This window comes from Camellia sinensis, chromosome 8 (genome assembly GCF_055761805.1).
Source record: "Camellia sinensis isolate YWXY chromosome 8, ASM5576180v1, whole genome shotgun sequence".
NCBI lineage: Eukaryota > Viridiplantae > Streptophyta > Magnoliopsida > Ericales > Theaceae > Camellia > Camellia sinensis.
In genome coordinates this window covers 192,776,754-192,791,194 of record NC_138968.1, presented here as the reverse complement: position 1 = coordinate 192,791,194, position 14,441 = coordinate 192,776,754, and the positions used below count along the sequence as shown (strand labels likewise).

Genomic DNA, 14,441 nt, shown 5'->3' with positions numbered 1-14,441 from the left:
GCTATTTTAGTCTGAGCTAAAAAACTTAGTTTGGGAAGAACTTTTTGACTTTTTTTGTGAGAGAAGAGTGTAATGATTATGGGTTGGATGTGATATTTTGTTTTTTGTGGCTAAAATAGCCTATTTTATTTTTTGTGGCTAAAATAGCCTATTTTATTTTTTGTGGCTAAAATAGACAAAAAAAAGCCAACTTTAGCTCTTCCCAAACGGTGCTTAAGTTAATATTTTAGTTTAAAAGTCAAAAAGTTATTAAAAAAACTAAAAAGTCAACAATCTATACCAAAAAATCAATGATTCCCTTTTTTTCTCTACTTTTTGCATATTTTTTTGTAAAAAATCAAAAAATCATTCCAAATATACAATTTTTTTTACCTCATATTTTAGTCAAAAAACCAAAATGCTACTAAAATAATCTGTTCACAAACGAGGCCTAAGGCTTTTTGGTTTTTTTAATAACTTTTTGATTTTTAGACTAAAACAAACATATGCCAAACGAAGCCTTAGTCTACCAAAAAACCAAAGGGTAAAGTACACTGACACCTGAGGTATCTGTTTAATATAGATTCCCTTACATTTAAAAAATTATATTTTCCTCCTTAAGGTTTGTAATCTTATTATAAATTGTCCTTGAATTGTTAATGTTATACCTTAAAATTTTTCTAAATGGCCATCTTGCCCTTTTTTCCTATCATTTCTTCTCACTATCATCATGACTACATTTTACAGCTTTCTACCAATAAATTTTATCTAAACATATTCTTATTGAGTCCTGATATATAAACATAAATTTTATATAAAATTTTTAAACACAATAATATAACTTGATGGTGACCTTTCACTTTAAAATAAAATATTCATAAACATGATTTATATTTACAACAATATAACTATCCCGATAATTTTATGATATTTTTTGTATAAATTTTGTATATGAATATAATTTTTCATTTTTATTATTGTCATTATATTTAGATTAAATTAATTTAATCTAGATATATTTAAAAAATATAAAATTTATACAAAAAAGCTTTAAAAAATTATTGAATACAACAAAATAAAATAATGTGTTTAATATATATATATATATATACATATTTTGTATTTGAGGAATTTAAAAAAATTCACAAAATATTATACTTCTTCAGTATATCTAGATTAAGTGTATCAAAAAAATAAAAAAAAAATTACTTAAAATATTAAAAAAAATTATTAAAAATAAAAAAATACGAAAAATAAAAAAATTTAATTTTTTGTGTGAGTTAAATTAAAGAAGACGATTCTTATTTTTTTTAAAATGACATTAACAAAATATATATATTATTTTATTATTTTATATACATGAAAACTAACGGATAAATATAATCATTTTACTATCTCTCGTTTCTATGCTCTGCACATATGCATTACTTGCAAGCTACTTGGTCTTTGTACACTGAGTCAGCGTCTAAGTCAAAGTCTGAAAGTTAATTGCCACGAAATTTCTTCCTTCGAAGAAAGGAAGTATTGAAATAATAATAATTATTACATCAACCTTCTCTTCCTAGAATTACAGTTGTTGTGGGTCTTGCCTTCGCTGGGTGCTTGATGAGCTCCATTCCTGTTTTAGTTGTTGATTTCTTTTTATGAATTGGATTAATTCATGCTAGTAACTGGCTAGTTTGGAACCTGGCCTTAGGAATGTCATGATGTTGTCTTAGAGCATATTTTTTTTCTTGTTAAAAAAAAAAAAAAAAAGGTTGTCCTGAGGTATATATTTTTTATATTAAAAAATATATACTTATTAATTGTTAAAAAAATTGGGAAATTATACTTCAATTGATGATTGAAAAATTATTTTTAAATTAATGATAAATATTACAAATATTAAACACATGGCGAGTGCCTTTGCCTCTAAAGCTCAAGAACATATCATATGTCCATGAGATCGAATAAAGGATGAATTGGCTCTTTAGACAACCATTGAAGCCATATTTGTTACTCAAAGAGAGATCGAGATGAAGATGGAACAGATGAAGCCATTGATAACTGTTTGGTTGGGGTACTACCAAATCCCTTACTCAAAAGATTGGGGGTTTTGATTGATGAGAGAACAGAATTACTAGTATCTCTTGTTTCTGTGATGTTTTAAAAAGTTAGTAAAAAATTAATTTTTTGACTTTTTTGAATTTTTTGGTAAAAACTAGATTGTTTTGAACAAAAAAACTGATTTTTTTGACTAAAAAATCTAAAAAGTCAAAAAACTGAGTTTTTACCAATCTTCCCAAAGTGGTTATACTCAGTACATTTGCGTTACTTGCAAGCTACTTGGTCTTTGTACACAAACGTCTGAGGGCTGGTTTGGCATAGACTATATAATCCATCTTTTTATTTTTTTTCTATCATATCCTCTCTCTACTTTTCTGCACATCTTTTCATAAAAAAATAAAAAATACACTTTTCTAAGATATTCCAAACCAACCCTAAGTCAGAAAGCTAATTTCCACTAAATTTCTTCCTTCGAAGAAAGGAAGTATTGAAATAATAATAATAATACTCCCTCCGTCCCAAAATATTAGTCCATTATTCCATTTTTCATTGTCCCAAAATATTAGTCCCTCTTCAAAAATCAAGTACAAAAATAATATAAATTTCCTATTTTGCCCTTCTTTTAAATTAATAAACAATATAAAAAGTACAATTTTGACATTGATATTCCCAAAAAATGTACTATCAAAAGGATAATTTTGGAAAATTAACTTTTTTCAAATGTAATAATTGTACTACCAAAAAAAATTAGATTCCCCAAAAGGGACCATTATTTTGGGACGGAGGGAGTAATAAATACATCAACCTTCTCTTCCTAGAAATTACAGTTGTGGTGGGTCTTGACTTGACTTTGCTGGGTGATTGATTAGCTTCATTGGTGTTTAGAATTGAAAAATGCTTGGGAGCATTAGTTAGTGTTCCCACTAATTAGGTGGTGGTGGGTTCCGTCATTAATGATGTGATGTTTTAATCTTGGAGTTGTATTTTTTTTTTTTTTTTTTACTTTTTTAATGCATTAGTGCTATTAGTGGTGATGTTTTTAATGGGATGAATCATTGCTGTTTAGAATTTATATGGAATGCGGGTTTGTTGTTTTGACTTTTTAATGTTTAGTTATTTTAGTTTAAGGTTAAGAAGTCTTATTTAGAATAGATTTTTTTAGTTTTTTTAATTTTTATGAGAGAAAAAATGAAATGATTATAATTTGTATATGATATTTTATCTTATTATTTTTTTGTCTATTTTATTTTTTTGTGATTAAAATAATCAAAAAATTGGACTTTTTGACGTGCCAAACGAAGGCTTAGTAGTGGATTTCTTTTTATGAATTGGATTAATTCATGCGGGTAACTGGCTACTTGAGAATCTGGGTTCACGAATGCCATGATGATATGTTAGAATATCTTTTTTTTCTTGTTAAAAAAATTAAAAATAAAAATAAAAAAAACTGTTTGTCCTATGGTATATATTAAAAAATATATACTTATCAATCGTTAAAAAAATTGGGAAATTACACTTCAATTGATGGTTGAAAAATTATTTTTAAATTAATGATAAATATTAAACACATGGCGAGTGTCTTTGCCTCTAAAGCTCAAGAACACATCGTATGTCCATCAAGATCGAATAAAGGAGGAGGAATTGGCTCTTTGGACAACCATTGCAGCCATGGTAAAAACTCTATTTGTTACTCAAAGAGAGATCAAATTGAGATTTATTATTTATTTATTATTTATTATTTTGAATTAGATCAAATTGAGACTTTGATAACATAAACAAAAACACTCGGAGATCTCTGTTTTTTACAATCTGGACAATTTGCGAACGAAGATTAATACAAGGTTCATTGTTCCTATTGGAAAAATATTTGGACATGTATTTTGCTTCTCGAATTTAAGCCTCATTTGGCAATTTAATATTTTAGTTTAAAAGTCAAAAAATTATTAAAAAAATTAAAAAGTCAACACAAAAAAGTTAATGATTCCATTTTCTCTCTATTTTTTGCACATCTTTTCGTAAAAAATTAAAAAATTATTTTAAATATACTAATTTTTTTACCTCATATTTTAGTCAAAAAATTTAAAAGTTACTAAAATAATATATTCATAAACGAGGCCTTAGGTTAAAAAAAAAAAAAAAAACTAGTATGTTTAGAATGACTTTTTAGTTTTTTAGGAAAATATGTACAAAAAATAGAAAGAAAATAGAATCTTTGACTTTTTAGTATAGGTTATAGGCATTTTGATTTTTTAATAACTTTTTTACTTTTAAACTAAAACAAACACATGCCAAACGAGGCCTTAGTCTGCAAAAAAACCAAAGGGTAAATTACAGTGACACTTGAGGTATCTATTTAATACAGATTCCCTCACATTTAAAAAATTATATTTTTCTCCTTAAGAATCTTATTATAAATTGTCCTCCTGAATTATTAATGTTATACCTTAAAATTTTTTAAATGGCCATCTTACCCTTTTTCCTATCATTTCTTTTCACTATCATCATGACTAAATTTTATAACTTTCTATTATTAAATTTTATCTGAACATATTCTTATTGAGTCATGATATGCAAATATAAATTTTATATAAAATTTTTGAACACAATGATATAACTTAATTGTGACCTTTTACTTTAAAACAAAACACTCATAAACATGATTTATATTTACAACAATATCACTATCACAACATTTTTGTATAAATTTTTATATATGGATATAATTTTTCATTTTTATTATTGCCATTATATTTAGATTAGATCAATTTAATCTAGATATATTTAAAAAATATAAAATTTATACAAAAAAAAATTTTAAAAAAAAATCATTGAACACAACAAAATAAAATTATGTATTAAATTTTTATATATATATATATTTTTTTTGTATTTGGTGAATTTAATAAAATTCACAAAATATTATACTTCTTAAGTATATCTAGATTAGGTGTATTTAAAAAATAAAAAAATTACTTAAAATATTAAAAAAAATTATTAAAAATAAAAAATATGAAAAATAAAAAAACTTAATTTTTTGTGTGAGTTAAACCAAAGAAGATGATTGTTATTTTTCTTGAAATGACATTAACAAAAAATTTGTATTATTTTATTATTTTATTATTTTATATGCATAAAGGCTAAAAGAGAAATATGTCATTTTAATCTGACAAGAAGTAAGTGTAATTTTTCAAATGTATAAAGAGATCTATATTAAATAAAAACTTTAGGGGTGTCAGTGTAATTTATCCAAAACCAAAATAGCAGTAAGGAGATGGATCGATAAAACCTCCCGTTAATTCTGTTAGCCCTTATATATAATTTTTTTTAAAAAAATTATATTTATCTTTAATATATATATATATATGTATGTATTTATCATTTATTTATTTTTTTTAAAAAAAATATTATGAAATTACATGATTTGAATTATTGTATCAATTCAATTTTTTGTAATTGATTTATAATTAAAAAAAATTCATAATAGACCTATCATATATCGGTAGAAGGACTTATCTTTAATACATCCTCGTTTGAGAACAGACTTTTTTTAGTAACTTTTTGAATTTTTAGCTAAAATATGATGTAAAAAAACTAGTATATTTGGGATGACTTTTTAGATAAAAAGTAGAGAGAAAATAGAATTTTTGACTTTTTGGTATAAGTTGTTAATTTTTTGACTTTTTAAATAATTTTTTGACTTTTTAACTAAAAAAGTCACTTGTCAAACGAGGCCTGTCTAAATGAATTTGGCTGAGAGGTTGGGGTTCGATGAAAACTATTTATTATTATAATTTGAAATATCTTTTTTTCAATAAATTTTTTGTTTTTTTGCCAAAATTGTGAATGCCAAGGGATTCTGCTCTAATGTGAGTTAAGTGCAAACTTTGACATATGTGTTGTCTTTTGATCTTTGCGTCAAATTACTTATGGGGTGTTTTGGGAAGTTGACTTTTAATCAAATTTTTGGTTTTTTCAAAAACTCATTTGGAAAGTTGGTAAAAAATTATTTTTTGACTTTTTGTTTAATATTTATTTATACTGTCACATTATAATCAAATGGCCAAAATATCTCTATCTAATTTAAAAATTTTATATTTTGACCTGTGGAGGGTAGCTTTTAGCTACCTTCCCAACTAGTTTTGATACCAAAATAACCAGCTTTTGATTTTTTACCCAAGCTGCAAAACGCAGCTTTTTTGCTTGTTCCCAAATGACACCTTAGGCACTTAGTTAAGTCTTTTGAAAAATCTAAACTACAATATCTATAATCTATTTTACATCAATTATGCAAGATAAATTAGCTATTCTTGTGAGACTTGATAACTAGCCAACATTTCCATCAATTCAATTTTGTTATATGTTATTTATATTTTTGTCTTGTAGCAAAAGTCATTTTATCATATAAAATATATTAAAAATATAAATAAATAAGATCCTTTTTACAAGTCTGATGAGTCTCAACCCCCAAGTATCCAACTCACCCCACACCTGTACCAGAGTGTCGTTGTTACATAGATGTGACATAGGGTGCAATAAGAATGGAACCAACATGGAGGTTGTTTTCTTTTCTTTTTTTTGATTCAAATGAAAAGAGAACAGAGTTGAGAGTTTAGTACAAACAAATAAACAAAAAGGGGGTAATCAGACCCTCCTTGAACTAGCAGAAGCCATGTCTGCAACTGAAGAGGAAACGATAGAACTAGATGGGTCATTTAAGAAAACAAGGTGCTCTGTTTAGTTGACTCCAATGTTGGCAAGTGCTGTTGGATTTATTTTCTAGTGTGGCACAATAGTCTACATATTTTTACATGTTTTATTTTATGTGGACTCCACAATTAGATAAAGCCAATATTTGAGATCAAGTTCAGTAAATAGAATTTTAATATAATCACTCTTCTAAGATAAGAAGGAAACCTTGATGGATTAGGAATTCTTCTGATAGAGTTTATCTGACCCTCTTCTCTCCTCTATATATGGATGGGTGACTCCCCTTTCATATCATGAGTATTTTTCCATCACTTTAAGTTTTATAATCATCCTAATTAAGAGAGACAGAGAGAAGAAGGTGAGCCAAAATTAAAGGTTCAACTCTAAGGGATATTTTCTCAACTTCTCTAATTCAATGGCTGACAAAGGTATGTTCGTTTTATTCTTGAGTTGTATTGAATTCAAGATCCTGTAAAGTTTAATTCCGCATTATTATTATGGTTACATGTATTATTAATACTTACATGTGGTATCAGAGCTTTAGTTTGTGAATTAATACACATTGGAATAATAATATATTTATGAATATTGTTATTATAGTTATAATTATTCATAACAACATATTTTTTGTTCATAAGGTTTGAACTCTCGGCATGTGTTGGTTATCTTGAATATACGCTGTATGTTCAACCTTGTAAGCTGCATGCCATATTTATTAGGCAGTGTCTGAATGGTACTGTAGACCCGCCCCGCGAGGGGGCCCTCGCTACAGTTAGGACTCGATTTTGTGTCACGGTTCTTAATCTTGAACCAAAGAGTCCAAATCCGGCAAATCGTTTTGAGAAACAGATTTTGAAAAGAAGTGCCAAACATGGACTGCTTTGCCAGATACAGAGTCGTCACCTAAATATTTTTTAATGGGGAAATTTAGGAAACCCTGACTCGGTGCCGAAGGCCACATGTCCGTCATCACCGGAGTTGTCTCGGCTCGGGAGCTTGGGTACGATCGGGGAAGGTCAGCTATGAGCACCCCCTTTCGCCCGGTCCGAAGACCGGCCTCTACTAACCATGATATCCGATTTTGAAAACGTTATGTGTTCTCATTCCATTTATTAGCCTAGAATTACTATGTTATGCGCGCAGCAAACAAGTATAGACTAGATTGCCTAATTTGGAAATAAGCATTGCATATCCGTTTGTTTTAGAAAACACTTTGGAATTTGCTACTCGCAAATAGGCTAAAATACGGATTTCAACGAGTTTCTCCAACTCAAACAATCTAACCTTCACCCACAGGCATTCAAACAATTTATCACATAAGCATTTAGCCGCATGGCAAGCATACTGTCATGGCAACACTCACACGCATGCGGGATGCTAAAACATAAATACTTACATCGTACTCCGTGCCAAAATAATAAACTAGTTAGCAAACATGCATGTCCTAATTCATGTTAAAAATGGCTAATGCATCGCATGCAAAAATGCAATCTAGACAGGCTCGGCTAACCTAAACATGGCATGTGAAAATGCACAACCAACATGTATTCAGTTTGGAATTTGAAACACAGATGCAGTTAGCATGATGCGCCAAGCCCGGTGCATGTAAAACAAATGGATGAATGCACGCATGCATTACATGAGGTATGCTAATTTAAACGTGCCCTAATCTACCATCATAAGCAGGTAAATAAAAGGGAAGAAAGACGTGAGGTTGGAAGACATACACACACTCACGCACACTTATTACAGATTTGCCCTCGCTCGGAGGGACCAAATAAATAATACAAATTAATTAACTACGCAAGCTAATTAAATATTACAAATTTCTTAATCAGCTAACAAACTAATTAAGCTAGGAAAACAGATAAACCGCCCCGGAGGAAGAGCTCGATGCAATGCATGCTCGATCCTGCTCGGAAATACACCGCCATGCATAGGCTGCCTCTGTTTTCCTTCCTTTACTCCTCTGGAGGCTGTCAAAACCTCAGGACTGCTTCCTTGGACATTGGGGAACACCACCGGCTGAATGGGATTGCCACCGGCAGTAGCCTGTGGCCACCGGCACAAAATGAATCCATCGGCAGGGAAATGATTGTCGGTCGGCACTAGAAATTGCTGGTCGGCAGAGTGTTCCTGCAGAATCTGCAATTGACAGCAACAGTGGGCAAGGCAAAGCATGGCAGCACAATTCAAGGCATATATGCACCAATCATGTCCCCTATCATGTTTGTGACTCAAAAGGACATGTATCTCGATTCTCGGACCACCAATCACGCATTTCCATGCATGATGGCCCAAGGAGTCAAATGTGCAACTTTCATGTCAAATGAAATGCAAACCATACAAACAAACCAAGGCCCAATTCCCATCACCAATTCAAGGAACAAGGCATGTATGCAAGATGCAATGCAACCTAGACATACAAGCTAAGGATGCAACATGGCATGGCAAGACACTTATGCAAGCATACAAGCAAACATGAGGCAATGCCAACCAATGAAAAAGTGGACTTAAACATGATTTAGGCAACTCTAAATAGGCCTAAAACAGTGGCCAAATTGCTATAATAAGGGACCAAATACACATGCACACATACACATGATTAAAGGCCAACACTTAGGCACAAGTTGGACAACTCTCAAGCACACTTGAAAATGGATATCATGGGCGATTAGCATGCAACATAAGCTCTGAAAATCATGTTAAAACATGGTGTCAAACCAAACAAGTCAAGCTAAACATGCAACAAATGGCCTAAGTGCTCAAAGTAAACCAATGAAGTATTGAACTACACTTAGCAAGACCAAACATGGCATGAACTAAATGACTAAAAATAGAATTTTAGCACATAAAATAAAGCCCAAAAGACCACTTAGATGGCATCTAAATGGCTCAAATTCAAAGCAAGTGCAATGGCCAAAACATGGAGCATACTACACAAGCTTCCAAAGCATTAAAGATGCGTCCAAGGTAAACATATAGGCATGCAAATGGGACTGAAATGACATGGTAGATGGTTCCAAATCACCAAATCAATACAAAAATGTCATGCTATACATTCACAAGCTTAAGGCCAACAAGCCGGAAGCAAAAGGGCTATACTAAGCATGCCAAATCCGACCCAAACAACTATGGACAGACCTAAAACATGGCAAAATATGCACAAAAGCTTCACAAGACTAAGCCTAAAACATGCTAGAACTAAGGCTAACAACCTAAGGCATATTAAGGCAACAACAAGGCATTACATGGTAGGTATGCTAAGCATGCATGGTGTACCAAAACCAAGTTAAAACAGAGGTATAATATGACATAATAAGCACAAAAAACAACTAAGGCATGGTCAACATGAAGCTTAGCTAGGTGCTCCCTCAAGAGGCCAAAAATGGTCCTTTTCAAGGACAACAAGGAGAGGGGGTGGCCCTCTCCTTTTGGAGACTTCAAGGCACCATCTCCACCACTGAAATCCCTCAAGATTTCAGTGGTGAAGAGGCCCAAACACCAAAGTCTCGAAACATGCTCAAAATGGCTCAAAATGGGTCCTTTCAAGGCCTAAGAGGGGTCAAACACCCTCAAACCAAAAAACACTCTTAATAAACAATCAAGAGGACTAAAAAACAGAACTTTTTTATGTTATACACTAAGCACAAAAACAGTTCAAAGATAGGTCAAAATACAATGCAAAAATGGGGTAAAAAGGGGTAAGATTCTTACCCTTGAAGACCTCTTCAACAATGGTGCTCCAATAGCCCTCCTTGGCTTGAATCCAGCTCCAAAACACTAAAACCAGTCCCTTAGAACCTCAGTAACCAAAGGAAGGTGAAACACTAGGTGTTTGTGTGCAATAGTATGGACTAAAACACCTAGAACACTAAAGAGAAGAAAAGAGAGATAGGATATGTATCAAACCCTAACCCTAAAACCAGAGCTCTCCTCTGTATTTTTATCTCTAAAAATGTCTAAAGTCTCTCCCCCTCAAGCCAAGAGACAAGGCTCTCTCTTATAGAGCTTATTGTCTTGTAAAGCTTACAAGACAAGCTTCTAAAGAGGGAGATCCCTCCATACACGTGTATGGAGGGGAGGCAAAAGCAAGACAACTGTCTTAAAATATCTGCAAAAGCAGATGCACAGTAGTCGGCCGGCCAAAAATGTCATTTTGACAAAATTTAGTGCCGGCCGGCAACAAATAGTGCCGACTGGCAAAATACATTGCCGATGGCAGCAAAAACCAGCCAGTGGCCTCTAGCCACTGCCGATGGTGTGTGGGGATGCCTCACAAAGCATTCCCTGCCCCTCCAAGGCAAAACACAAGTGTTTGGTGCAAAACTAGACACTAAACAGTCGAGTTCGGAGATCCTGAGGCAGGGCGCGTGTCCGAGACCTCCGGAAACTCCAAACGAACACAAACATGGATAATCACCGAGTGTTCCAAGCGGTGACGCCCAAGTCTTGAGGACAGTCAAAAATGGGGTGTCTACAGGTACATCTAATCTCTTTCATATTCATTATGCATCAAAGAAACTCTTTTTGTGTTGTTAAAAGTCAAAGGTTGTGTGAAAGAATATTTCATTCCTGATTTCTAAATCGTAACTAAGTATGCACATCATGGACTCCCTCACTCACTTTGTTTTGTGATATGTTAGGTGCAAACTTTTATGTAATTCTATATGCTGTTCATATGCATGTTTTGATTTATTATCAATTTTAGTGATAATAATTTTTATAATCATCATAATATGTTATTGAATTGAGTGTATTGCTTGCCGTTATGATAAAGTGCATAGATTAAAAGCAATTTTAGAATTTTGCTGAATCGTTCGGACTATTAAATAAATATATTTATTTGATTGTATCACATTAGAGGATTATGTTTTTGCTTTGTTTAATTATGCACACTTATTGTCTATTATTGTTAAATATTTATATATTTTCATGATTTAAAATTGATATCGTGATATAATTTTATGACATTGAATATTAAATATTAAAGTGGTTAATTCATATTAGGTGTAATTCTTATTAACCATTATTTGAGATATTCATGATTGTTATATTACATGATTTTGATATATAATATTCATGTTTGTCAAGAGTTATTATTATTATTATATTGGTAATTGCAATCACATAAAAGAAATTTTAGAAATCATAAAATAGTGATTTCATTAAAATTGTGATTGAATTAATGATAATTAAATAATTCAAAATTAATGAATAGAGAATATTGTTGGTTAGTTCCGTATTCATAGGGTTTACTAATTTAGTAGCTGCCAAAGTGGCCTAGATTTGTAAAACTTATGAATATAGAACTACATAAAAGAATTGTTAAAAAGGGTAACATTAAGGTCGATAATATTTTCAATTGCAGTTATAATTAGGAGATTGAGACTAGCCCAAAGGAGAGTCACTTTCAAATAATTATAAACTAGGTAGGATAATATAACTTATGTAATTTGACAGATTAGAATTGAATACCCAAAGGTAACATGACTAGCTAAAAAATTGCATAAATTACTTTAAACCTACATAAGTGATTCTTGACGAGTGGACAATAGATATACCTAAGTTTTGCCTTTCATGTTACTTATGAGATCTTGTGTTAATACCTTTTAAGATCTGTCAAAAAGATAGCTTGCTATCGAAGGTGGTTGGACTTAGAAGGGAGGCTATATTGACTCCTCCGACCTTACTGGGATCTTACTTGGTTATTGACCAAAGGACTCTTTAGTGACGTTACCCTAACACTTAAAGTAAAATTTGGTTAAAGGCTGTTGAAGATCAACAAACCACTTGCTGGCACTATTATGGCTGAATTAACAACAATGAAATATAATGGCCACCGAGGAGTTTAGGATCACATCCTCAATATGGCGACAAAGTTACAAAACTTAAAACTTTAGGGATGCAGGTTGATAAAAATTTCCTCGTGTAGTTTATTCTCAACTCACTTCCATCACAGTTCGGTACACCAATAAAGATAAGTGGAGTTTAAATGTGCTGACTAATATGTGTGTTTAGGAGGAAGTGAGGTTGAGGGAGGAAGGATGTCAAACTGCATTGGTTGTAACTCATGGAGCTATAAAGAAAAAGATGGGTAAGTTTGTAAAATCAAAGAAAAATCCACCAAAGAAAAAGAATGAACCTGGGGAAGAAAATCAGGCTTAGAATGGTTTCATAGTCAAGTGCTACTTTTGTGGCAAGAAGGGACATGTGAAGAAAAACTGCAGCAAGCGAAAGGCTTGGTTCGAAAAGAAAGGTAAGAAATTTTCTTTTGTTTGTTATGAATCAAATCTTGCTGAAGTACCTTCTAATACGTGGTGGATTGACTCTAGGGCCACGACCCACATTACAAATGACATGCAGGGATACCTCTCAACCAGGAAACCGAAGGAAAGTGAAAGATTTGTCTATATGGGGAACCGTCTCAAAGCTGAAGTCGTAGCTGTAGGAACCTATCGACTGATCTTAGAGACGGGTCATCAGATGGATCTAGAAGACACTTTTTATGTTCCTTCAATTTCTAGGAATTTAGTTTCGTTATCCAAATTGGATCGTGTTGGATATTCAGTTTTATTTAATTGTGGAAAACTCAATTTAATGTTTAATTCAAAAGTGATTGGTTCTGGTAATTTATGTGATGGTTTATATAAAATTACCTTAAATCATGAGTTTGCACAATCATTAGTAACTCTGCATTCGAATATTGGTTTAAAATGTGGTCTAATTAATGAAAAATCATCGATCTTGTGGCATAGACGGTTGGGGCATATCTCGAAAAATAGAATTGAAAAATTGGTGAAGAATGGGATTTTGGAAAACCTAGACTTCACTGATTTTCAGATATGTGTGGATTGCATTAAAGGAAAGCAAACCAAACACACCAAGAAAGGTGCCACAAGAAGTAACGAGCTTCTTGAGATAATTCATACAGATATTTGCGGGCCACTCAACATCCCATGTCTTAGTGGTGAAAAATATTTTATCACATTTATAGATGACTTCTCACGTTATGGATATGTGTATCTAATTCATGAAAAGTCTCAGGCTGTTGACATCCTTGAGGTGTACATAACTGAAGTCGAGAGACAATTAGATAGAAAGGTTAAAATAGTGAGATCAGATAGGGGTGGTGAATATTATGGTAAATATGATGAGTCAGGCCAAAATCCTGGCCCATTTGCCAAATTCTTAGAAAAGAAAGGCATTTGTGCTCAATATACAATGCCTGATACGCCACAGCAAAATGGAGTTGCTGAAAGGCGTAATCGTACACTTAAAGATATGGTTAGGAGTATGTTAAGTTACTCAATTGTACCTATTTCGCTATGGGGTGAAGCTTTAAAGACTGCAATGTATATCTTAAATAGGGTTTCTAGTAAGGCGGTCCCAACAACTCCTTTTGAGTTGTGGACTTGTAGGAAACCTAATTTGAGACACTTACATATTTGGGGTTGTCCAGCAGAGGCAAGAATCTTCAACCCACAAGAGAAAAAGTTGGACTCAAGAACAATATCTGGATATTTCATTGGTTATCCAGACAAGTCAAAAAGGGTACAAATTTTATTGTCCTAATCACAGTACGAGGATAGTGGAGACTGGTAATGCTAGATTCCTAGAAAATGGTGAAATCAGTGGGAGTGAGAAAACACGAGTGGTGAATTTCGAGGAAATTAGGGTAGATGTGCCAACATTTGACCCTTATCGAA

General features: G+C 32.0%; 1 long non-coding RNA gene across 1 annotated transcript; it reads left to right on the top strand.

The window, feature by feature from the left end:
• Positions 1-12,788: 12,788 nt before the first annotated feature.
• On the top strand, positions 12,789-13,366 carry LOC145797411 (uncharacterized). Its single transcript, XR_014338941.1, has 2 exons — positions 12,789-12,991; positions 13,099-13,366. It is a non-coding gene; the product is annotated as an uncharacterized LOC145797411 (long non-coding RNA).
• The last annotated feature ends 1,075 nt before the right edge of the window (positions 13,367-14,441 follow it).